The following is a 27,898-nucleotide window of genomic DNA, read 5'->3' on the forward strand; positions in this document are numbered from 1 at the left end:
CATTATCAAGTGACTATTATAGGGAAAATTTCCAAACCCAACTAAAAACTAATTGTTTTAAAATGTTCAGCACATGGGGCGTGCTCAAGGGTGATTTAACCATCATTAGCAGGAATATTATGAAGATCACAATCATCTGATGAGGTCTGGAACTAGGGAATTTCAAAGTCTTCCTATTCTAAGATTCTATGATTACTTTCAATGCCCAGAGTGTTCTGTAGTGGCCTGTAGTATTACCTCTGCTGATAATAAATCACCCAAAATTTAGTGGTTAGAAAACAATATTTATTACCTCATAGATTCTGAGGGTCAAGAATCTGGGTGTGGTTGAGCAGGGTCATGGGTCTCAAGGTTTCTCACAAGGCTGTAGTCTTACTAGTGAGGAAGGAAAGTCAGTTCAAGGCTTCATTGGAGAAGAACCGGTGTGGTTGTTGAGGGCATTCAGTTCCTCACAGACTGCTGCCAGATTCAGGTGTAGTTCTTCCTCAAGTGGGTCACTCTGTAGGGCAGTTTACAACGTGACATTTACTTGCATTAAACCGAGCACGAGAGATCAAGCCAGAAGAAAGCCAGTCAAGCACGAGAGATCAAGCCAGCAGAAAGCCAGTCATTTGTAACCTCATCTCAGAAGTGCTCTATCCCCACTTTGCCTTACCCCGCATTCTGAAAGCCCACACTCCAGTTGAGCATTCTGAAAGCAAGGCAGGAGTTCAGCCCACACACCAGTTGATGAGGATTACATAAAGCCATGAAAGCTCTAGATTGAGGAGGGATGTGGGGGAGGGGAGAAAGGAAGTGGGAGGAAGAACAGAGTGGGGGAGGGGGCGGCAGGGCATCATTTAGAGACAACTGTAAGACCTGAAGCTTTCGGTGACATAAAAGTATCTCCCCTCTAAGGTTGCCTCAGAATCTGAAATGTTCAACATCCTGTTGGAGTAGGTCCGTATGGCCAAGGCACCCAACTCCACCCAAGACACCCGGAACAAGGAGAATGCTGAGAAGAGGACAAAGCTGGATACTATTTTTGAGAATTTTAAAGATGCGATGTCTGTGGCTTTGTTGTCCTAGTGGAAGCTGCTACTGAAGGCAGTCCTGCTGTGGGGCAGTGGGCCTTCAGCTCTTTTGAGAGGAGGAGGAGGAGAGAGGCCTGAGACCCTGATCTCAGCAGGGGCAGGCGCTGCTGTTCCCTTGACTCTGGAGCTACCTTTCCACTGGCGCCACCCACTGATCACTGGATCTGCTCCCTCTACCTGGCTGGTTCTCCCTACTCCTCTACCCCATTGTTTAGAAAAGAAGCTTTCATTTTCTTTTTTGCTCCTCCCTTTTGTTTGCATTTGTGGCAGAGGGTGGACAGATCCAGAACTGGTGAGGGACCGTCTGACCCAATGTCAGTTGTTGTTGTTTTTAGCTTTTTTTATTTATGTATACAGAACTGGGGTACCGGCCAGAGGCATAGTGGCGGTGAGAGGCTTCACCAGAGACAGTGAGGAGCAGAACAGGCAGATAGACCAAATACACACTGCTGAGGACAGGGGAGGGATGAGGGGGGTGATCAGGAGAGGTCTGCTGCGCCATGTGGATCACCTCAGGGGCGGGGATGGAACTCATGCTGAAGCGGCTTTAGCTTTTTAGTGCTGTGCTTTAACCTGCTGAACCACCAGTGAGGGCCCCCAATTTTAGCCCACGAATAATAATAGTTCAAGTAAAGGGGTTTCCATCTTTAGTGAATTATTTTAAATGCAAATGTATTTTACTGAAGAGCTATGTTCAGGAGCAGCCAAGATAATCCAGGACTAGAGGTTACCTTAATATTCATTATACAGTGGCAGAGACTATTTAATTTTTCTCCTGGGGGGGGGAGTGGGGCGATTTGGGAAGTAGAGAAGAATAGTTGATATCTGTGGAGTATCCAGTACATGAAAGGGCATGACTACCACAGATGAAAAGGTCATCTCAGTGACACCAAGGACCTTGGAGCTAAAAAGGCTCTAAAGGGAAAGTTGAGGTAAAGAAGACATGTTGTCTGGCATAATCCCGCTTTCAAGTTTTCCTGGAGGGTCAGTTCTTTAAAACCAAACGTTGATTTTGTTATTTTTTGGCTTAAACTTTTTCTTATGCTTTTCCTTAACGCCTATAATATACCACATTAGTTTTATAAAGCCCCTTAGAGTTCTCACTCTACTGTTTTTTCAGCTTTTTCTATGTCACAATGATGTGGTCCCTTAGACAGGCTGATACTATGAGTTTTAATACTGTACTCTCCTGAAGGCTTTCATTTATTATTGCCTGTCTATTCATATCATGTCTTCTTTGTTGTCTCATTTCTCCAGATAGATTTTTTTTTTTTATGACAGAAAAGAACTTGCCATATGCATTTTTTGGTGCTTTGGGTTTTGCACATTGTCTCTGATGCAGAGTTTAGCAGTGGTCCTTTATAAAAACAAACAGTAAAATCTACTTTCTCCCAGAGTTTAGAATAATGTGGCTGATATATAACAGACACTCAATATTGCTAAATGGATAAAGGTCATGACTAATCATTACCAACCACAGTTAAATTCTTGATAGTTACAAGGGGAATAATTTATTTAAATTAAGATTTGACAATCTGAAGAGTCAAAACACATGTGCATCTCTGAGAATTTTATGTATAAATTAGGTAGTATCTTCTATCTGAGGAAAAAAGTATTCACTGAATGATATTGGCACAGATTTACCATCTGGAAAATAAAATTCAAATCCCATCTCCCACCCACCACTCACACAAAAAAATTACTTAATTCAAGATGGATTAAAATCTAAGCACATTTTCAAAATGAGAGAATATGTTGATGGCTTTGGGAAAGGTCTACAAATGCTATAAAACACCTGATAAATTTTAAAGTTTGGGTTTATAAAATATATCATTATTGAATCTAAAAGATAAGTCATAAAATGGGAAAATAATTTATAACACATATTAAATAGGTATCCAGGACATATAAATAGTATTTACTTCAATAAAAAGATGATTTCACAAAATACATCCATAGAGTAACAAATAATACTATTATACAATTGTGTGTGTATGCACACACATTGCATTTCTTAAATAAAAAATTCATAATTTTTTCCACAAAAGCTATGTGAAAAATATGGTCAACTGTACTTGCTACCTGGGGAATTGAAAAATTCAAATAAATTTGATGCAATGATTTGTATATGCTTGGCAAAATTGAAATGTTTTTAATTTCAAGTATTGGCAAGTGTGGAGTGGCATTAACTTTCATGCATGACTGCTGAGAATAATTGGGCACTGCCATCTTGCAGAAGAATTTGGCAGAATTTTCAAAAAATTGATTATGACTTTGGGATGGTCCTGAAAGAGCTATAAAATATTTGATAACTTTTAATTGTATAATTAAAATTTGACCGAACAGTTCTGCTTCTGGTTATGAAGACATGCAAGGGGGTGGTTAGATAAAACTTCTTGTTCCTCTCCTCTGGCATAGCTCTATACAGAAACTAAATCAGTTCTCGGTGTTCTGACAAGGAAAGATCTCGAAATTTTTTTTTTTTTAAGATTTATTTGCGCATACAGAACTGGGGTACAGGCAAGAGACTCAGGGGTGGTGAAAGACTTCACCAAACAGAGTGGGGAGCAGAACAGGCAGATCGATGAAGTACACTGCTGAGGGGAGCAGCGGGCGGGTCAGGAGAGGTCTGCCACGCCATGTGGTCTCCTCCGGGGCCGGCGGGAATTGAACTCATGCGGAAGTGGTTTCAGCTTCTTAGTGCAGGGCTTTAACCCGCTGCGCTACCAGGGAGGGCCTCGAAAATATTTTTAATAAGGCACAGTGATACAATCATATGAAACCATTCACAATCATATGAAACCATTCATATATCAAAAATATTTATTTGTTTATATTTCTGTAAGCTTTCTAGGTAGGAAAGTCATAAAGGAGGAAAGTCAAACAGCCTATAATTTTATGGAAAATAGGTTCAAATCACACTGGTTACTTATATTTTTATAAGTGTGTGAAACACACACACATCTGTACATGCTCTCACGCTCTCATATACACATAGGAAAAGAATCAAAAGTTTGTATTATGAGGGACGGGGACTGGTGCTATCCCAAAGGGCTTTTATTTAGTTTGTTATTTTAAATACACAATTTGGTAACAGAATCCATGTTTAATCCATAAAATAAGGTAAAATAAAAGACAAGTCTAGGGAGGAATATAAAGGAATAAATAATTAACTGGATGTGTTATTTATACTGAACAAACTTTTAAATTCCTGCTGCTCATTCCCCACCCTCAGCCATGCCTATGGGAGATGAGATATGTGTGACCTGTAGAAACAAATATTGATGCTCATGACATCAGTTTTTTCTGTCTCCACCATCTAAGGTTGTTGATAATTTTTCATGATTCGGACTTCAAAATAAGCAGACTCAAGAATGCAGCATATTGACTTCTATAAGCATTAAAAGGAAATTCACGATCATTGTCCTCTAGGAGAACTCGTCTTATCTGGTAATAAACTAACAGATGGGCCATTTTCAGAAGTGGAATTAGTATGCTATTCTTTCGATTAAAGATCTAATTTTAAAAGTTTTGTGTAATTAAACTTTGTTTTCTTTTCAATGACATAAATTCATCCTAACATTCCAGTTGCTTGCTAGAACAAATATATAACAGCAGAGTAGTGATTACCTTTATTATAATCCTAGAAAAGTACCATATTTGGGCTCTCCCTGGTGGCACATTCAGCTAGCACACAGCATTGTGGAGTCCTGGAAGCTACCACAGCAGAGAGCTTGATCCCCAACCGGGGCCCTGACCCACCTGTCAAGGCAGACCTCTCCTGACCCTCCTGCTGCTCCCCTCAGCTGTGTATTTTGGTGGATCTGCTTGTTCTGCTCCCCACTCTGTCTCTAGTAAATCTTCTTACCTCACCCCTCTGGCTTGTACCCCAGTAATTCTGTGTATAAATATATATATATTTTAAAGTACCATATTCATTTTTAAGAACTCTTAGATGGACTGTGTAGCCATCCCTCTAAAAGAGTGAGCCAGATAGACCTGTGAGCATCCAGACCATTGCTCCTCTTCCTCACCAAATAGAATTGTCTGTATTTGGTAGACATCAGTCTTTTCTTTTTTAAATTATTTTTGCCAGGTGCATTATCTATTTTTAGGCACTAATTTATACCAGATCCCAATTTCTTAAATGTTTGAAATCAATTTTTAATGTTAAAAAATGATTCTGCACTATGACCTGCATTCCTTTATAATGTTTCATATTTTCTAAAATTGTTAGATTATATATTTCTAGATAAACCGGTATGCTTTGGGGTCTTTGAAATAATGACAATGGACACTTTCCAAACACCACGTCATATCTAGTGAATGGTGCTGCTGGTGGTGGTTCTTTGCATCTAATAACAAAGAATCTCTGAATCTAGATAGGAATTTCCTTCCTTCCTTCACTCACTTCTGGCCAGCTCTCTCTCTCTCTTCCTTCCCTTCCTTCCTCCTGCTTCCCTTCCTCCTGCTTCCCTCCCTCCCCTGCACTCCTTTCCTTCCTCCATTCCCTCCTTGTTATACTCTCTCTCCCAGCCCCATCACCCCTTTTTATTTCAGTTCTGAGTTTAAACAACAGAAATTGACACCACTCTAAGTTTCAAATTATTTTAAGTGAAATGTATCCACAGTTATCACGCCTAAATCAAAGTAAGACTATTAATGGGGAAAAAAGAAAAGATCATTTAGTAATACCTTTAGTTTTGATTGTAGACATCAACTGTAAGGGCATTCTATCAATTAATAGTTCTGCCTCTGGAGAGCTTCCAGAAATATAACAGAAAATGTACAGTCACTGATGACCCAAAGAGTTAGGCATTTCTGCTAAGACAAGGTATATGCCTTTTCTCCAAAATGGTTTTTTCTACTTGTCATTTATAAAATTTACTAAAGTAGGAGATATAGAGCTTATACTTCATGATAAAGAAAATTTGTCTCAAGAGCCTGTTGGCTATTTGTTACTTTGACAAAATCACAATCATTTGAGCTATATCAGAAGAAAATGCCAGGAGGTGATTAATCTTACCTATCTCCTCCAAGTATGAAATAAGCCTATTTCTGACCAATTCTGTCCTATAACTATTATTGAAAGAATTCCGGCATGTCTACAGATTGTTAGCTTTTCGAATTGTGTGAAAATTACCCAGCCCTTATTCCGAGCTCTGATTACGAACAATGCTGTTCACGTTTGCATAAAATTAGGAGCAATATACACATGGAGAAAACATTCATTTCTTTCTACAGATGTTTCTATCTATGATATAGGAACTCAAGAATAATTATGTCACATTTGTATTCTTATCCCCTATACTGGTACCGTACCTTGTACAAGATGCGCACTGAGCAGAGGGGTGTTGATGTATCCATGCTGGAATGTGTTATTAAAATACATTCGTATGTGTGTATCGCTAGGTGTCTTCAGCGACTGTGAGATGAACTGAGTTGGAAATGTGAGGCCACATCTACAATAGAGCTAACTTTGGGTCCTACATCATGCTCTTTCAGCCACCTGAAGGTTATGCAGGTAACCCCGGAGAATCTACATGGCTTAGTTTTGTTCTTTTTTTTTTTTTTTTAAAGATTTATTTATTTATTTATGCATACAGAACTGGGATACAGTCCAGAGACGCAGGGGTAGTGAGAGGCTTCACCAGAGACAGAGTGGGGAGCAGAACAGGCAGAGTGACTAAGTAAACTGCTGAGGAGAGCATTGTACCCACAGGAGAGTTCTGCTGTGCCATGTAGATCACCTCTGGACATGGTGTAGAATTCGCTGCTTACAGTGCTGTGCTTTAACCCATTGGGGCAGCAGGGAGAGCCTGTAAGTGTTCTTTTTTTTTTTTTCTTTTTAAGATTTATTTATTTGTGCATACAGAACTGGGGTACAAGCCAGAGGTGCAGGGGCAGTGAGAGGATTCACCAGAGACAGAGAGGGGATCAGAACAGGCAGATTGACGAAGTACACTCCTGAGAGGAGCAGCGGGCGAGTAAAGAGAGGTTCTGCCTCACTGCCATGTGGATCACCTCTTCATGCTGAAGCGGTTTTAGCTTCTTAGTGCTGTGCTTTAACCCGCTGCGCCAGCAGGGAGGGCCCAAAAGTATTTTTTTTAAGTGAGTTTTAAATGTGTATAACTTAGGTAAATTTGTGGTGCTCCAGGTAGGTGTTGCAAGAAGGAAATTGATTGGTTGTCAGAGCAAGCACATGCAAATGCAGGATGTTAGCCAACATGTGTAAGAAGCCCTGAATCTCCTAGCAGGAAAGCATAAAAATGTTTCAAACCAAGTGAGATTGAAAATTAAAGAGACGCATATGACTCTACCATCGAGGCAGACACTAAGACCCAGTAGCTGGGAACCTGCAGATAAATTGAGTCAGAGTTGTGGAGAGAAATGCATACAATGACTGTCTCCAGCATTTGAATTTAGCAGGGGTGCAGCAGTCTGGAGGTTCTGGCCTGAGTTATTTAAATATCAATAGAACTTCCTCAAGCAAAGAAGCTATTTTGCAGGAATGAAAGAGCCTGTCTCTGAGAGATCTAATAGTCCAGAACCTATATCTCCCCTCAATGCTTCTGTCAAGCCAAGGGTGTTTTCAGCTATGACTTAGATGATAACATCAGAACACATCAGAACATGGGTCTCTCCTCTTCAACAAGGATCCTTGTAGCATCTTATCTGCCTACTGGACAGCCTTTTGCAGATGAGGGTCAACGAAGGCATAGTGGCCTCTAAAAGCCATCAAATAGTAGCCAACAACAAATCTGTCCTCATTCATTCTGGGGCTCCTAGTACCTGAAAACAGCATTGGGTAAAGAGCTAAAAGAACACCAACCTTTCCTTCTGGGGTCAGTTCAACCTTGAAGAAATTTAGCATCATCCAAATATCTAGGGCCATCCTGCCCCCCCAAATTTCAAATCATTTTTGGGAAGTATGTCTTATGCATGATTTAATTCCTTTTGTTTTATCCTGTTGTTCAATTTACTAACTTAGATTCTATTCCTATGTTACCTTTTGTACTCTTTCTCTTAATTATTACAGTTTTATCATGAATTTGGTAACACATAAGTGTGCTGTAAGAGTCAGGCACCAGCCAAACGAGGCATACAAAGGAGCAGATGTTGTGGAGCAGATGTTGTGGAGCAAGCAGAAGCAGATGTTGTGGAGCAATAACCTCATGACTTGTTTGTCACCACTGGTTAATGTAAGCCCGGGTGGAAAAGTAAGTTCCAGTTCCTTGTCAAAATGTTCCACCTGGCCATTTCTGCCCCTACTTATGTAACAAGTACAGGTTTCATGTACTCCGCCCCCACTCCAGATACTGGAACTCCAAATCCCATCAGTACCAAGGAGAAGCACGCTGGGACGTGAGGGCGGAGCTGAGCAGCAGGTTGGGATAAAACCGGACATGTGGGCTCTGGGGGTCTCTTGTCCTGTTGGTTCGCGGCTGATTGTTTTGGCTCTCAATCGGTTTTCAGCGTGCCGGTGGAGTCCAAGTCAGCAGAACTGGTAGGACATCCTAGTTAACCTGTGTTTCTCTCCCTCTTTCCCTGGGTTATTCCTTTACCTTTCTCCTTATAAATAAATCCATTATTTAACCTTTTTGAGTGTGTCCATAATACGATTGAATCGTAAGCGTGCGGGTGAAGACCCACAGATGGGCAACCCAATTCACATTGGGGTGCCCTGTAACACTTAGGCCTATAAAAATCCCTCTCACCCATACCTTACCCTTCCCAGAGAAGTGACCTCAACTCTCTCAGGGGTCAATGAACCTTACCCAGAGGACAGAAATAAGCCTACTTTTGTTTTTCCCCTGCCTTGCTATCTCTTTGCGTCCTCCTTACTGTGCTGAGCCTTTCCTGTGCCATTTCTTTCCTCTACTTTATCAATGCTTTTGCTTATTCTTATGGTTTCTCTTTTCTATGCAAGTGTCTCTGAGTTTGTCAGTTTCTTCTTTTCTTTTCTTTTTTTTTTTTTTTCGCAAATGACTGTATATCCTGTTATGACTAGAAGGGAAACAAATGGCATTCTTTTATTTTTTTTGTATGAAACTCTCTTGCATCCAGAATGTGATGTATCTCACAATTAAATTAATCAGGCCTTTCTTTTAGTCACTTAATATATATATTTTTATTGTTGCATGTATTTTACTAATCCTGATTCCATGAGTAGCCCCAGTGGTGGGGCACCAAGTGGAGATTGAGGGAGGGGTACTTGGGCTTCCAGAGGGGTCATCTTTACAACATTCCATGCACACACAGAATTAAACAGACAACAGAGTCTCTATGCCGTTAGAAGTTGCCACTGCAGCACCCCCTGGTTGCACATGTTTAAGGTACAGCACTGCAGCACAAGTTTGATCCCCAGCCAGGGAGTTGACCCACATGGGACAGCAGACCTCCTCGCCTGCCCGCCGTCTGCTCCCTTCAGCAGTGTATTTCAGTACCTCTGCCTGTTCTTACAAAAGTATTGGCCCTGATGGTATCATCCCGCCACCAGATCTTCATCATGGGGTTCAGCACCTCCCTGAGCTGGGGCCACGCAAAATGGCAAAGGCCATTTCAATTCCCCCACTCACATGCTAGGGTACTCCCAACCCTGCTGTCTAAGGAATTGGACAGAAATACAACATCTCCCCCATACCCATCTTCAAGGGCAATGAAGTCCTGAGGACACTACAAAGGTCAGCAGATTGTCAGGTAGTCCAGGTTGACAGAACACAGTATGTCATCTGTACCCAGTGGGTGCCCAATGAAAAGGCTGCCCATGTGAGCATTCACCCAAGTGCTGATGACCAGGCTAAAACTGGACAAAATTTGAGGATGAGGGGGAATTCTTAAATGCAAAACCAATCTCAACATGTTGGAAAAGAAGGAGGCAAACACAGGAGGAACTTACTGAGAAAATGCAAGAGTATAAAAATGCAAGAGTATAGCCTATTATAGGACCTGATTCCTATGGTCACTATTTCTCTTGTTTTTTTTTTTTTTTCCCTGACCCAATAACTAAAAAAATATTGACTTATAGTTTTATTTAACCTATTTAAACTTTTAAGACTTTCATCCCAGCATGAGTTTTTTTTTTTTTTTTTTACTATGGCATGAGACAGAAATCCAACTTCAATATTTGACAAATAACCAACCTCTTTTCCCTGTTCTGTTATTGAAATTCATCCATTTATTTTCTGTTACTGACCAAAGTCCATAACTTAATCAGGCCTCTTTCTGTGTTTTTCCTAAATTTGTTTAGCATTTTGCTTCCTTTTTTAAATTGCACAGTTTGAGAATATATTTCGATTACCGGTCCATTCTCACTGCTTCTAGAGGGTCTTCATCTAAAAGGGTCCTGGTTATTCTTAGCTTAATGTATTGTACTTCCATGTAAATTATTATCATAGTTGGCATCAGTTTCCAGTAAAAGCTCTGTTGGGGTCTTAATTAGAATTACATTGAATTAGGTCATGTAAGGAAAAATTAGAATATTTATAACATTAACTCTTCTTAATCATTAAAATGTCTCTATTGATTTATGTGTACCTTGGTATCTCAATACAAATTCATAATTTCCCATGGCTCTCCCTGGTGGCGCAGCGGGTTAAAGCGCCGCACTGAGAGGCTAGAGCCACTTCGGTTTGAGTCCGATTCCCGATTCCCGCCTGCCCCGGAGGTGACCACATGGTGTGGCAGACCTCTCCTGACCCGCCCGCTGCTCCCCTCAGCAGTGTACTTCACAGATCTGCCTGTTCTGCTCCCCACTCTGTCTCTGGTGAAGCCTCTCGCTGCCCCTGAGCCTCTGGCCTGTACCCCAGTTCTATATGGCCTGTACCCCAGTTCTATATGCACAAATAAATAAATCTTTAAAAAAAAATCATAATTTTCCCAATGGAGGTTCATGCATATCCTGCATTAGATTGAGCCCTAAGTCATCCTTGGTATAATCTCATGTTTTTGTCTATAGTATCATTTTCTTTAACTATGTTTATTATTTACAATATTATACATAGAATAATATAATTTTCAATATTGTATAAATATGCAAATAACTTTTGCTTATTAATTTTATATTTTTTTAACCACCACAATAAGCTCTATTATATGGAGTTATGTGTTTCGTGAGTTCTTTTGAGCTTTCTATGTCACTGGGCACCCAGTTATATAACAGTTGTGAGCCTTACTTTCAAATATTTTTTTTTTAAAGATTTATTTATTTGTACATACAGAACTGGGGTACAGGCCAGAGGCTCACTGGCTTCACCAGAGACAGAGTGGGAAGCAAAACAGGCAAATCTACGAAGTACACTGCTGAGGGGAGCAGTGGGCGGGTCAGGAGAAGTCTGCCATGCCATGTGGTCACCTCCGGGGCAGGTGGGAATCAAACTCATTCCGAAGTGGCTTTAGCTTCTCAGTGCAGTGCTTTAACCCGCTGTGCCACCAGGGAGGGGCTCAAATATTTTTACTGTTTTTCTTTTCCTACTATACTCGCATCTCCTTTATAGTTGGCAAAGACAATGAAAGTATATTCCTTAATTTTAAAAGTCTCTCCATTTAGAATATGTTTGATCAAGTCAAAGATTTTTTTTTAGCAGATCTGTTTCCTTTCATTCCTACTTTAATGAGTTTTTCAAATTGTGAGTAGGTATATATTTTGCAACTTCTTATTCTATAACTATTTAAATCGTTATATATATATATATATTTTCTCTTTTACTTTAACAATGTGATGAGATACATTTACATGTAGTCATGGTTTAAATTTATTTGGGGTATGCCATATAATTGTTTTTACACTGTTTCAATTTGCAGATTTTAGGATGCTTACCTTGATATTTATGATCAAAATGGTTATGTAAATTTTCTATGTAAATCATTCATAACAGAATTTACCAAACTGTGGCCTAGGAACTTCAGTCTATAAAGATGCTCAATATTAATAAGGGTTTCACAGTCATTTCAGTGTAACTTTATATTTAGTAACACCCTTCTTAGGTAGTTACAGTGTACATTAATAACATAGAATCATGAAGTATGTGCATTTAATTTTGCTTTCCTATTCAGTTTGATTGGAAAACTATTTCTCCTCACAGTGTCCTGTTAAGATTGCAGGGAAATATGGAGTCAATGAAAACAGGAAAATTTAAAAAAGAAAAAAAGTTTCATAATGCCCTTTATGGACTGACTTTCTATTTTTGGTGCTAGGGGCAACACCCTAGCAGTGGTGGTTAAATAGTTCATTTGCTTTGTTTTGGGTTAGGCAGAACATCCTGAAGTTCAGGATTAACAGAGGTACAATTGTGCAGAAAGTTTATAACATTAATCTTGCTCAGACATCAGCAAACCATGGCCTGGAATATTGTCCAAATATAGCCCTTCCTAAACTAAGATAACCACACAGGTTTCTTATCTAACTAAGACAGCTGACTTGTGTAAGCTCCACTAACCCAACTGTGAATGAACATAATGGTAGGTGGCGACAAGTCAGGCATACTGGACTGCAAGCTGGCATATGGATTAGACGTTTTCACTGACCCAACTCCAGAGGCTCAGATCCTCTTACCAACCCTACACCCACCCCTCTGATTGTCCATGCTTCAGTCCTGACAACCCCTACCTGTAATCTTCTAAGGACCCCCTGTAGGATGCATCATCAGGTTCTTGGAGAATCAAAAGTACTTGGGTTTTTTCATGTCTCCTTAGAGACAGTTGCGTGTGCATGACTGACATGAATATATAAGTCACTCCCCTGCAAGTGGAAGATAGAGAAGCCAAACAAAAGGTAAAGAAAAAGTTGAAACTAGGAAGCTGACCATAGAACTGAGGCATATGGCAAAGGAGGGGGCAAGACTGGGTAGAACAGAGGAGGCATGAACACAAGGGAATATGGTGATGGGTCATGGTTCATGGGTGATAAGGTAGTGGCAGAGCTGTGGAGACTAACTACAGTGATGTAAACAAAATGTAATTAATTAATAACAGAATTCTCTCCCTTTATTACCCTCTGTTTCTCCCAGTGGCATCAAGCCAAGGGTGGGATTCACCATGAAATAGTATCTTTGCCTAGATTTTTCTCTTCCCTGTTTTGTTTCTACTACTTTCTGTTTCTATCTGAGAACACTCACTTAATAAGTCATTTTATATGTACCGTCATTTAAGGTACTGTTTGTGGAGAAAACAAACTAAGACTCCATGTTATATGTCAAATGGCATTCACTAATTGGATTCAGTCCCAGAGTCCAGTTTTGTTTTCTCACACCATGGCTTATTCTTACATGTAGTTTGATCAAAGTGTAAACTCAAGTATCTTTGTGATTAGGCTTTCTTTTACCAGAGGGAGAAAAACATACCAGGGGAAAAATTGGTGCTACTTTAATGCTTTTCATTTGTTGATGAATATGTAGTTACTGCTAAGTAAAGTTACCATAATGGATCAAAATTTTGATACAAATTAATCAGTAGATTTGGAGTTGACCATAATGGGTGGCTCTTTGCAGCAACTGAGTAATATTACTAAGAGATTTATAGTGTTTTCATGTCTTGTGTTTCTTTTCAGTTATTTAGCTATTTAGCTTATAAGGATATAGTCAAGTAAATTATGGACTAATATAGTAATGGAGCCAATTAAATATGTGGGTTACTGTCCTTTTGATAACTAGTTAGATATTATGAGTCAGTTTATTGGCATGGAGATTCCTAAGTAATCAGATGATATTTTGCTTTCAAGATTGACCATAATGAAAGGCTGAAAATTATTTAGCGATTTCTGGAATGAGAGTTGCCTCACTGGGCTTCCCACTAGATATATAAAGTTGGTCACAGAACAAAGGTGCAAGAACTTCATATATGAAGATAAACACACTTCATATATTTTACAGGTCTAATTATAGAGCCTGTTTTGAATTTTTCTTTAAGTATATTTAAAAATGCTATACAAGTTATAGAAAATTGAATGGAATTAAGATTGATTTCTTCTCTTTTCAAAAGACATGCAGTGGCCTAGGAAGATGTTAGCTTAAATTCAGAATCTCCAGTTTTTCAAATTAACAGATCTCATGGCACATTTGTGCTGGGTTGTTTTTCCTTATCTATAGCATTAATGGTAAAAGACAGTTATTAGACTCAGATTTACCAGTATTGAGACTTTAGCAGAATTTTTCTACTTCTCACTTTCTCTTCTTTCTTTCTTTCTTTGCTTATTTTGCAAAATAAAACTAGTTAGAACAACTTTAAATTTTGGAGCTCTGACAGACATTGTTCACTTGTAAAAATAATTTGTTGTAAGATCATGCTATTACTAATTACTGTTAATATTATTAGAATTATCAATCTTTTCAAATTGTTTCTTCACAATTTTATTTGATGTCAGCATTACACTTTACAGCTAAAGACACCAGTTGTGTTTTGGGCAGAGAACTCTTGACATTAGGGTGTGGAAGGAAGAGATTACATGTTCTATGGATCATCCTTCTCACCATTCTACTCTCTTCTTTGAGAACAGGAGTCATAACTTTGTATCATCTTGATCATTTCAACTAGTGGCTTGTTTTTCAGCACCTACTAGGTCTATTCTTTACACATTACTTGTTTGTATACATGTGGTAAAGGACCCATAAAGTTCAGGCAATTAAGTTACTTAAAACAAAGCAGACCTTTATTCTGGACTTGAACACATTTTGGGAATGTAACTTGATGAGTTTAATTCTTGGACTAACAATCTATTTCCTACCAGTTAAGTAACCTGGCATCCATAGGTTATAATTAACTATGACCAGAGGAGATGCCTTCTCATATCTGCCCCAGAAATAGCTCTGTGTAATTCTATTTCCTTTCTCTTGATTTTAACATGAGATCAGGTTGCTGTCACTTCACAAAAATATATGCAAAACAATAGTGTTACCAAAAGGACTCTCAGATCATTTTTGTAAAACAGAATGTGTGATTCTTTGGTGATCCACTGACTGAAAAATAAAGACTATAAAATGAGTCTAGTGACTAGCAAATGTCCTTTCAAAGTGCTAAAGTCTCTCTGATAACTGATTATAGAATATTTCTCCTCAGTCACCTTTTTCTATCTTAAGCTTGGTAATGCCTGGGCAACAAAAACAATTCAAAGTGAATTGCATTTATTTTTCAAAATGCAGTTTCCTACATTAAGAAAAGCATTTTTAGTAAGCTTTGATTTTATAAGTATGAGCTAAACTAGAATATCACTGACCATAAAACTATCACTTATAAATAAATAAAATTTATTGGTGAAATTTAAGCAAAGTTTGAAGCATCATATGACAGAAAATTGTAAGTTAGTAGGACCTTTTCATTTCAGTTATTGACTCCTGTAACTTGTGTTTACACACATGCATAGGTTTCAGTGTTACTCAGACATGATTCCACTGACTTTTGCTAAATCAATTAAACATGTTCCATCTTGGGTTCCTGCATAAGCAATTTCTAATACAAGGATTTGAGTGCAAGAAGATTAGTTGAAAGGTGATCCAGGCAGTCCCACCAGGGGAGTGGGGAAGTGAGAGAAGGAAGAGAAAGAAGTCAATAAAAGGCTATCAAGATAATCAGCCACCTCTGTGCCTGGAGCCCATCTTGATGAGAATGTAAAGGATAGTGCAGAACACACACACTTGAGTTATCCTGACAGTAAACCCCTTCATTAGTCATTGCTTAAAATCTCCTTCCAAAGGGTATTAATTCTTTGTCATTTCCTGCCATGTACATTGGCTGTGAGCAGAGAGAACATCTGGAATTGGGAGAACACTCTCCTGCACAATGATGCAGATACAACTGAAGTATGTTAGTAAATATAGAAGAGGTAAGCCCTGGAGGTTGACAGGGCACAGAAGGGACATTACTATCCAGGCATCTCTTCTGGTGTACTAGAATATGAACAAGTGAGATCATAATGTGGCTCACTAAACTTTAATGCTGCAAGATAGTGTTTATTAGTGATGCCAAAATCCTCACATGCACCTCTATTAAATAACATTTTCACAGTGTCTTAATTATTTGTTTTCTCTTTCGTTCCTTCCTTTTCTACCTGCTCATAAAACCTCTGACTTCCCAATCTTAAGAAATTTCTCTTTTAAATTTGCATAGTACTTATTGTCTGTACCAGTTGTTTGCAACAGTCAATCCTACTTTATAATTTTAGCTATACACTTATGCACCCATTTTCTCACATTTTGGTAGCTGCTTTTACATCCAAACACCTAGAATTTAGTGGATATCCAAAACACACATCCTTTTATAAGAAAAATAGTTGGTTCCTAAAATTTAACATACAAGGATTACAAGCTTACTTGCATTTAATTTTTTACAGCAAATATTGGGACCCTTAAAAAATAAGATAGACATCAATGCAAAATGAACTACAAGGAGCATTATAGCTTTTCTATGAAAATGTAGTATTTACTACCTATGTACCCGAGGAAAGATGAATATACCAGGAAAACAGTGTATTTACAAAATGGAATAATAATTAACTATAAAGGAATGATAAAATCTTGCCATTTGCAACAACAGGGCTGGGATTGTAAGAGATAGGCTAAGTAAAATGTGAAGGAGAAAAAAGTCAAATTATTTCACTCGTATATGGATTAAAAAGAAACAAACAAGAAGCAAAGAATCCATAAGCCCTAAATCTGCTGCAGAGGCCCTCCACGGTGGCTCAACCGGTTAGGATGCTGCACTGCAAGTGAGCCGCAGCCGCTTCAGTGAGAGTTGGACTCCTGACCCCCAGCCCGGGGGTGACCCACATGGCTTGGCAGACCTCTCCTGACCCGCCTGCTGCTCCCCTCAGCAGTGTACTTCGTCAGTCTTCCTATTCTGCTCCCCACTCTGTCTCTGGTGAATCCTCTCACCTCTCCTGCACCTCTGGACTGTACCCCAGCTCTGTATGAATAAATAAATAAATCATAAAAGAAAAAAAATCTGCTGCAGAAATGAGCTAAACAGCACAGGAGGGTAGGGGTAAGAGGCAAAGTGGGGAGGGTCCATTGGTTTATGGTAGAGGATTATTTATTGTTGCTTTGGTGTTGGGTTTGGTGTGCTAACACAGTTTTTTAAGGCAGTGTGAACCTGTACCCTTAAATCATATACAGTATTGAAAACCAATGTTATCTCAATAAAAATGATGAAATATAAAAATAGAAATAAACTAAGAATGCAAGAGCACATTTTGTGCTATGCATTATGTATTTAAAGCTTCTAAAAATCTATCTGCAATTTATGGGACAAATTCTATGTTTTTATATATAATGGAATATGTTGTCTTCCTACTTATTTCCTCTAAAATTTTGCATGCCCGTGGAAGAAAATTATTTTAACCCCAAAGACAGTCTCTCAGTTACAGTATCATTTTCTGGCTTTCTTGCTTTAGCTTCTACATTCTGGTAAAAAATAACAACAAAAACCCACTGTATGTTTCTGCTTTTAGTGATGCAGTTGAAATTGGGATATTACAAAGCTCGGAAGAAAAGTGAAGAATTTCTCCCTTCACCTTTCACCGCCAACTAAACACCTGTGATCTCCAGTAACATAAACCATGGGAGCAAGGAAATGGATGGCTGTTTCTCTAGGGTTCTGAGCCAGGAAACACTGTGCCATCGTATCGTAGGAGTATTAAACTACAATGGCTTCCCAGCAGCCTTAGTCAAAATATGTGACGGCTTCTGCAACTGAGCTAATTTGCGCTCACTCTAAAGTTCCAAAGGCATGGTTAAAAGGTAGATGCCGCAGTGATTTTTCAGATATTTTAAACAATTCGGGCAATTCATTTGTTTTTAAGACTGTGAAGGCTCTAGACATGTGATAGATTTTTGCCCCAAGAAACACTGCAGTGCTGTTCATCTCCTGTGGCCTCCTGGTAATTTATTTTAAAAGAGATTTGTTTATATCATCAGGAGAGTGGGAAATCAGATCAGAATTTCAACAAAGTGAGAAGTAAGCTTTGAACTTCAGTCTAGTAAAAAATAAATTTTGACCTACAGTGGGGGGAGGGGGGAGAAAAACATCTGCCACACCATCCTTTATTCAAAACCACATAATAGTTTTCATGCAACTATCACAAATAGATGTGGTATGCCTATAAAACTACAACCAGTGTGTTGCTAAAAAGAATTCACACAAACCAATTTAATCATGTTTTAAAAAACTAAGCCAATACCTTAAATGAAATCTTGAAAGTATAATGTATAAAAAGATACAAGATCTTAGCTGAAGATTGTGGAATACATAATGAAATGGAACAGATTACACAGTGAATATCTGACTAACATTGATATGTGAATATAAATTCCTTTCCTCTTGGAGCATACTCTAGAGGAAGGCTTGTGTGCGAAACAATTTTAGCAAGCTACCTTATTTATAATTTTATTTTATGATTTCCCATGCCTTTTCAAGAGAATTTAATCATTGTGATGAAAATTTTTAAAAATTTATTAATTCACTTTCTTTTTTTCTCTTTGCATAAATAGTCTTGTTTAAAACACATTTCCTTGGGATTTCCTACAGATATTTAGCTTTATTCATTTTCTCTCACAGGCAAAACATATTATTTCAAGCATCTGTAAAATCTATAAATGCAATGAAATAGAACCATACTGGATAAAAAAAGATGCTCATTAAGGTAAGAAAATATCCTCCCAAATTATGTTTTTCCAGATGGATATTTGAAAATGTTTGTTTATTTAAATGAAATTTTTGTATTTCAGGCAACTTGTGCATCTGTGAGTCTTAAATTGCATTACAGAAAAAAAAAAAACCTCTAACAATAACAATGAATTTTCTAAGCAAGATTTATAATATATAGAGAGCAGAGTTCAATAGAATAAAAACATGTCTAAAAATGTTTTAAAATAAGTGTTTACTAACATGTCAGACGTAAATGTTTTTATTTTTATGACAGTTGAGGAAAAGTCCTGGGAACTTTGCTGGGACTAAGATAAAATATCAGCTTGGACAAATCAACATTACGTTAGAGTTTCTCACAATGATGAAGTGTCCTCAACACTGTCTATTTTATAACTTACCTATGTGGAATTTCAACATTCAAACCTCAAGAAAAAAATGGTAAAAAGCAACAGGATGGTTTCTTTAAAATATGCTTCATATCTCTTTGCAATGTACTACTGAGAACAAGATCCATTCTTGAAGGGTAGAAGCAAAAAACCAGAAATGAGCCAGAACCTATTAATACAATGAGTACATCCAAATTTCACAGTGACAGCAGTTAGTTCACTGAGAGGTTAGTTAAATAATTATTTTAAGGACTCACTGTCCTTTCTGGGAAAAATGAACTGTATAATGTTAAAAGCTTTCATGATATGAAAAATTAGAACTGTTATGATCATGGACTAATATCTATTTATAAAATTCTGGCTTCGCTTACTGAATTAAAGAGGAACATTAAATGTTATTTAGCATTTTACAGTTAGCATAGTTGTGCTGGGATCACATACCCACTTATCTCTATTAGATATGTCTCTTTGGCCCATTGAAATTGGCAAGTCTAGGGCAAGTTATAGAATTAAAATATAGGTATATTTAACTATAGTTGTCTTTAATGAGGGGAAGAAAAAATAAAGAAGTTGCGATGAATTTTTAATGGGGGGAGGTACTTTCTAAATGACCATTAAGAATTTCTTGAGAAGACTGTATTTGGGATTAATTCTGTGCACTTTTAAATCCCAGTGCTAAAGAATAGTGCCTGAAACCTAGCATGAAATTTTAAAAGCATGTTTTGAATGAATTATGGTAAAAAAAAATAACATTGTAAGTTTAAGCTTAATTGCTTAAAATGATCACCCATTTGAAAGATATCTTTTCCCAGTTAAAGTGTATTAAATTTGTGGAGTCTAATTACTATGCTTTCTCTTAATCACACTCGCATTGTGATGCTGATTCAGATTAAGTTGAAATGAAGATGGCCAAAGAGAATCTACGCTTTCATAGAAAAACCTGTTATGTCCTGGACTTATACCATAAATTCGGTCATCTACCCAAAATCTTAACTTATTATTTCATTGTTCAAACCTGTTTGTCACAAAAATTTCCCCCATAGTTATTGCTGTTTGTCTTTCCACTCCCACTTCTAATTTATCTTCCCCTCCATACTTTTCCCTTGATACTTTCAGAGTCAAAATTGTTTCCACCTTTGGTTTTCCATTAACAAATGCAAGAGTTAAAGTATCCCCATCAAAAAATCCAAATTATACTCAAAATTGGTCTCCACACAGTCTTATTATATTTCTTGAAATTAGGAAGTACTTGTGGTAAACTGGAATCTTCAGTGACCACTTCAATTATTCTCATCCAAAAGGTCATTGAGTTTAATCAAGTTTGTTTCAAAACATATTTTCAAATTAATCACCTTATCAACCTTTTCTCTGTTACTACCTGTGGTCAGGCTCATCTTAGACACAAATTCTTCTCTTATAAAATCCTTAGAATTTTCTTATTCTCTAGCCCAGCACTTCATCCATTCCTTGCAAAGATTTAAATTACCTCCTCAGAATACACACATGACATTTTTTTAAAGTCACTATCATTTTACAACTCCCCAAAGGCTACAGAATCAAAGCAGGCATATTAGTCATCTTTGCATTCTATATAGTTACCCTTACCAATTGCATATCTGTATTTTTTTACCTCAAAACTCCTTGAACATAAAACTATTTTTGTCAGATCAATTGTTAGAGGTTTAATGACTTGACATGTCCTTCTTGCCTTCATCTCCAATAAATATCACTAATTCTTGAATGTTGAGATCAGATGTCATTCAGAAGTAGCATTCTACCAATTTTATTTATTCCTGCTAATGTTATGCATTAGGTTGGCCCCAGTTCAGTCCAGACTTCACTTAATGAATGACACCTAGAGATGACAATTGTGAAAACAAACCTTAGGTGAGTTGCAGTATAACCAAATATATTTTTCCATTTTCAAAAGAACAATGATTCACAAGTCAAAAATTAAAATATCTAGCTTAATGTGCTATCTCAATAATGAAACCTGGGCCCTCCCTGGTGGTGGAACGGGTTAAAGCACAGCACTACAAAGCTAGCCTCAGCACTTCAACACCAGTTCGATCCCCAGCCAGGGAGGTGACTCACAAGGTGCCGCAGACCTCTCCTGACCCACCCGCTGTGCACCTCTGGCCTATACCCCAGTTCTGTATGCATAAATAATTAAATATTTTAAAAAAATAATGAATCCTATAATATATAAAGCCTGTTAAATATGAAGCGTTTTAAAGTCATTATTTTGAATTTCAGTCTGATCTGTATGACATACTTATCACCAAAACAAAAATAATGCAGTCTCTGAAGTCACTTTGATTAGTGTATTTCTGTTCCAGTGTACTTTCTTTTCGCATTGGCTCTAAGTGATACATCTTTTCTTCAGTTTTCACTCAGCAGAATTCTGGACTTCACTTTCCAAATGGAATGTTTAGTTAACTAATATTATCACACTTTAAGTTACTATTTTTTAATCACAAAAAGTAATTGAGTTCATAATAACACGTAACACTAATTGAGCTCTTACTCTCTGTTAAGGGTCATATTGAGTGTTTCTACATGTATCATTTAATGCCATCATTCTCAACCCTGTGATATAAGTACTATTACTATCTTCATATAATTTCCATAAGTAATTTTGGAATAACTTACAAGCTAAACATTTAATTGCTAGAAAAAAAATGAGGTAATACCTAAGATTCATTAATCATCAAGGGAATGTAAAGCTACAGCATAATACTACTACCTAGAAAGGCTACAATGAAAAGTACAGAAATGCCAGTGGTATGAAATTGACCTACTAAAATTCTCACATACTGCATAAGGTGGAAAGACAAAAGGTTCAGTCTTTCTGGAAAACTGGTTTGGCAGAATCTACTAAAGCTAAATAATAGCTCCATATTTTTTTTAAATATTTATTTATTTATGCATACAGAACTGGGGTACAGGCCAGAGGTGCAGGGGCGGTAAGAGGATTCACCAGAGACAGAGTGGGGAGCAGAACAGGCAGATCTACTTACTACACTGCTGAGGGGAGCAGCGGGTGGGTCAGGAGAGGTCTGTTGCGTCATGTGGCTCACCCCCAGGGTAGGGATCCAATTCATGCTGAAGAGGCATTAGCTTCTCCATGCTGTGCTTTAACCCACTGTGCCACTAGGGAGGTCCAGCTCCATATCTTTTAACCCAACAATTGAGTCCTAGTTAGCTATCTAACATAATGTGCACAGAAAGATATTGACAAGAATGTTCCACTATAGCACTTTGTAGTACCTGAAAAATATTAATGATCAACTGTATTAGAATGAATAACTTATAGTATATCCATCCAAAATAATCCATACACAGCAGAGGGTATGAGCAAAATGCAACTAGGCACCACAACACAGAGACATCTTATAAACATAATGTTGAGCAAAAGCTGTCAGATGCTAAAGGGTAGATACTGTTTGATTCCATTAGAAATCAAGAGACAGTGTATGGTGATAGAAGTGAGAATAGTGATTACCTTTGTGATGTAGAGTAACATCTAATTTCTTGGTATGGATGTTGGTTATATGGATGTGCTCAGGTTCTGAAAATTCTTTAAGATGCACATTTATGATCTTTGCACTTTTCAATATGCATGCTATTCTTCTACCAAAATTTTACATATAAAGTTTACACTTGCTGATTTCCTTAACATTGTGTCTTGAGGCTGGAAGAGAGCAGCCTTATTGTGACCATGAAGTCACTTCATAACTAAAGAGTAGCTCTTCAATTGTCATGTTAATTGACTTGGAATCAAATAAAGATATATTGAAGACAATAGAGAGTGTAAACTCCACACCAGAAGGTTTCTGCCATCTCCTGTTCCTCTCCCAGTTCAACCTCAGTCTCCTTGCAGTTTCTGCAAAATGACAAACATTTTACTATCTCATAGCTTCTGCCTGGAGCTATTTCATCCACTTCAAACGCTATCCTTCCAGACATATCTGTAGAGTTAGCTTCCTCATTTTTTTAATGCCTCTGCTCCAATGTCACCTCATCAGAAAGTTCTGATCTTACCTCCATTTATAAAATAGCGGCATTTTTATCCACCCTCTTATCTTACTTTTTTTCACCATTGATATCATCATCTATGCTATTTTAAAATTTTGTTTATTGAACTACCTCTGCTTGCTCAAGTAGAGCTGTTAGGGTGGGGGCTTATGTTATTTGGTTCATGAGAACCTCACTGCCTCAAACATTTCCTGGAAATGCATGAAAGTTTGTGATAATGATTTTTTATTGAATAATGCTAACATATGAGCCATTAAATGTCTCCATGAAATTTGATTGTCTCTTTTCCTGCTATATTGAAGCAGAGAAAGTTGGAAGAAATAAAATACTGCTGGGCTTTTGCTGGGTCAGAGGTAGTCAGAGCCCCTGATCCATCTCCCACCCACAATGCAGGTAACTTGAAACCCTCTCTCAGTATGACTTTCCAAAATCATTTTCTCAAAAATCAAATTTTTCTCTTTCACATACAGTTTCACCTTTCAGGTACAGTTAGAAATATCAATTTAGAATTTCCAAGTCCTTAATTTGCTTTTTATTAACTTTGTAGCTTTTGTGTTTTTTTTTTTTCCTTTGATACCTGGACTTCAATGCAATAAAGATTTTACCTGTAATGGGAGATAAGTAGGTGATAGGAGCAAGGTCAGGAACTTTTAACATAACCAAATTATGTCCCTTTGTGTGTGTGTGTGTGTGTGTGTATGTATATTTCACATATATATGAAATATACATATATATTTATATTTCACCCATATATGAAATACATATATATATTTCATATATGGGTGAAATATATACCACATATGTGTGAAATATATATATATATATCATATATTTGTGAAGTATATATCATATATATGTGAAATATACACATCATATATGTGAAATATACATATTATATATAAATGAAATCTATAATCTATATATGAAATATATATATGTATGAGTACATATGTGATTGCTCAGTCACTCAACATGTGTCTATTGTGAGTTTAATGTGTGGCCTGTACTGCAGGGAAAGGTCAGCTGCTTTTAGTGAATCCTAAATCCTAATTGAGGGAAGGTCTTTTATCAGGTCCTCAAGTGGCTTACTTGGGAGATGATGGGATAGGGAAGATGGTAAGAAAACCAGGGAAGGGAAAACGGTATAAAAGCCTGTTAAACAGTGGTTATGGCAGTTACAGGTCAGTGATGCTTTGGATTCCTGGAAACTTCATAAATACACCTTAGATTTGTTCCACCCAAGATTCCACCAACTTCCAGCTGTCATTGATTGAGAGCTCTTCCCAGGATGTGAATTTGCTGGTACTTTGACTTGCCCTCTGGTGCAGACTGAATTATTCATAAAGTCAGAAGAAACCCCCAGGCAGAGAGGACCTGGTGCTTAGAAAGGGAGCCACAGACCTGAAGGGAATTATGAGGAGTTAAAGTAATTAGACTGTCACCTACCACCTGTGCTACAGAACTAACTGGCCACCTCCTAAGAACAAAGTAAAAACCAAGACACATGGAGCTAATGTGTAGTTATATTAAATTGGCCAACAAATGTCATTCAAAATGTGTGATGGTAAATCAAGAGAGCTAAGTTGAGAGAAATCTAGTCCCGTACTCTGCTGGAGATGACCTCTCTAGGCAAAGAAAATATCCAAGACAAAGACATGGATGCAGAGCAAATAGTTTGGTGTGTTTAAAAAGTAAGAAGTAGGAGGGACCAAGTGAAGGAAACAGGGGAGTGAAGGGAATAGAACTGGCAGATAATGGGACCCAGGGCAGGAATGGTCCCAGGCAGGAAGCCATGGGGGCCATGCATGGGAATTTCATGAGTTTCCTTTCATTTACAAAGTCATGTGTGCTCTTTAAATATACACATATGCAAATCTAGACGTGTGCATATTTATTAGATAATCATTTCATAGGCACAGATGTATATATTCCTATAACTAAAGACTTTTATTTCTTTTCTTTTTTTTTAAAGATTTATTTATTTATTCTTACAGAACTGGGGTACAAACAGAGATGTGGAGGGTGAGAGGATTCACCAGGTACAGAGTGGGGAGCAAAACAGACAGATCGTTGAAGTACACTGCTGAGGGGAGCAGCGGGTGGTACAGGAGAGGTCTGCCACACCATGTGGCCACCTCCGGGGCAGGCGGGGATCGAACTCATGTGAAAGTGGCTTTAGCTTCTTAGTGCTGTGCTTTAACCCGCTGCACCATCAGGGAGGGCCAACACTTTTATTTCTTTATACACACCAGTCTAACTAGTGAAGAAAATAATGGAATGTTTTCATTCCCAGTCATTGTACACAAAGGAGTGCAAACAAATAAGTGTGTTTTTGTGATGCCAGTTGAAATACCTGTACCTAACTCTGTAAATACCTACAGGTGTATCATTAGGACACTACTGATGAGAATTACAAAGCAAGTAACAGGAATGGGAGCTAGTCAGCAGAAGAAGCAAAGAGAGCAGGTAGTTGACACCTGACTCTAAGTGGTACTCATTTCGCATCAATAGAAATGCCGTAAAGAAAGGACTTTATAAAACAAGAAGGACTGAAATACATTTTTAAAAGATTTATTTATTGATGCATACAGAACTGGGGTACAGGCTAGAGGTGCAGGAGCAGTGAGAGGACTCATCAGAGACAGAGTAGGGAGCAGAACAGGCCAACTGACAAAGTACACTGCTGAGGGGAGCAATGGGTGGGTCAGGAGAGGTCTGCTGAGCCATTTGGTCACCTCTGGGGCGGGGATCGAACTCATGCTGAAGTGGCTTTAGCTTCTCAGTGCTGTGCTTTAACCCACTGTGCCTCCAGAGAGGGCCAAAATACATTATTTTTAAAACCACCTCCTAAGAGGCTTGAAACATGATGGAGACCTTCGCTCTTTTCCTTTAATGTTCTTCTTTTAGAAATATCAGCTGCCACAAAACTAGAGACTTCAGTTTGAGTCACTCCTTCCAGGTACCATCTCTAATTTTTCAGCTCTTGCTTTTTCAAGATTCAAAGTTAACAAGAAAGGCAAATGTATTATTTTATTTAAATTCAATACGCACTAGCATTACTTACAGTGATTTTGAGAGCCTTTTAACAAAGGAGAAAAGATTAGTGCATTGACAGTGAAATTAAAGAATTGTTCAGGCACATTATGTTGAGCTGGCACTGAAATTCTTATGGCACACCTGTTTTATGCAAATGATACAATAGCATGAGAAAATCAGCGAGGCAGCATTGTTCCCAGTTGTTTTAAAGGCAAGGGGTCATGGAATCAATGCTGATATGGGCTGTTTTTAATGGATTTAAAATTAGTTTCTAACCTATTGAAATCTTGCGGAGCATGTGAAATGACTCACTCTGAGTTACTGCTGAGAGAGCTGGATAATGGAAGACACAGAAATATACATGTTCTTTCTCCTTGGGACTTCCCATTGTCCTTGCTTATTCACCCTCCATCCTGTAAAAAGACCATGATTGCCTAATTCACAGCATCATTGAGAACTTGAGGCTTCAAATTCAGCCAAAGAGGGTGTTTCTTCTCTAAAATGGCTCCTAACATTGGTTTACAAGTTTTGTACTTAGATAATGCTTTTTTGTCATCCATTGCTATGAGGCCAGCTGTTACCCACTGGAACATAATCTCCTTTCAACACTCTCCATAAACATACTGATTGAAAATAGTGGCAATTGCTTCAAGCCATAAAGAATTCCATGAGAAAAATGATTGATTAGAAATGGTTCATCCCCCAAACTTGCATAAGTCCCGTCAAACTGATTATTTCTAACTTTTGCTGGTAAGAATGACCTCAAAATATGAATACAGTTAGGACATCGAAGACTAATGACTAGATGTTAGCCATTTCTGCTATTTCTATAATGTTGTATGTTGATAACAACCCAAACTTCCCTCACTAGGTGAATGGGTAATAACAAATTACAGTACATTTATGCAGTGGAATACTACTCAGTAATAAAAGGAAAATAACTGCTGATAAATACAACATGGGTGAATCTTTATTTTTATAAATGAAAGATGTCAAACATGAGCAACTACATGGTGTGTGATGTAATATATGTTACCTTATGGAAACTTCTAAACTATAAGGAAAAAAATGAGAATGATAGTTGTCAAAGGTCAGGAACAGATGGACGGAATTGACCTAAACAGCATAATAAAGAGTGATTTGAAGCAATAGATATGTTCTATATCTTAATTTTGCCTACAACTATATATTATATTGGGTAAAGATTCACAGAATGACATACCAAAAAAAGTGTGCATTTTACTGAATGTAAATCATACACTAATAAGTCTTATTTTAAAAATTGTTCTTGATTAAAAAAAATTGTTCTTGATTAAAAACTACCTTTCCTTTTATTTTTTGTAATGAGCAGCACGCCACTCTAGTTTCCTCCCTGCGATATACTATGATGCACACTATGAGCCGCTGTGGCCCAACAATCCTCTGCATCCGATATTGGATGAGGCTTTGATTTTAACTCATGAGTAATGGGAAATGAAAATCTTAGCTTTTTTCTGCAACAATGAAGTGTACTTTTATTGAAGACCTGCCACCAGCGACCAACTCTGTGCATAGGGTTCAATTTAATTAAAATTTTGAAAATATGTCCTTACTAATCATGATTATTTCCACCACAAGGAACCCAGGCAGTTGCTCCCTGTCTCCCTTTCAGGTTCTCTCTGTGTGTCTGATTTATTCTTCCCCCTTTCTTGGCAGAATCCTTTGAACTCCTCTGCATGCTTAGAGGTGGC

The 27,898-nt window shown here is 37.8% G+C and overlaps 1 pseudogene; it reads left to right on the forward strand.

Annotated features, from left to right (window-relative positions):
• Positions 1-945: 945 nt before the first annotated feature.
• LOC101636771 overlaps positions 946-27,898 on the forward strand; it is a 31,150-nt pseudogene continuing 4,197 nt past the window's right edge.

This window comes from Condylura cristata, unplaced genomic scaffold (genome assembly GCF_000260355.1).
Source record: "Condylura cristata isolate star-nosed mole 26May11 unplaced genomic scaffold, ConCri1.0 scaffold00022, whole genome shotgun sequence".
In the NCBI taxonomy this organism is placed as follows: Eukaryota; Metazoa; Chordata; class Mammalia; order Eulipotyphla; family Talpidae; genus Condylura; species Condylura cristata.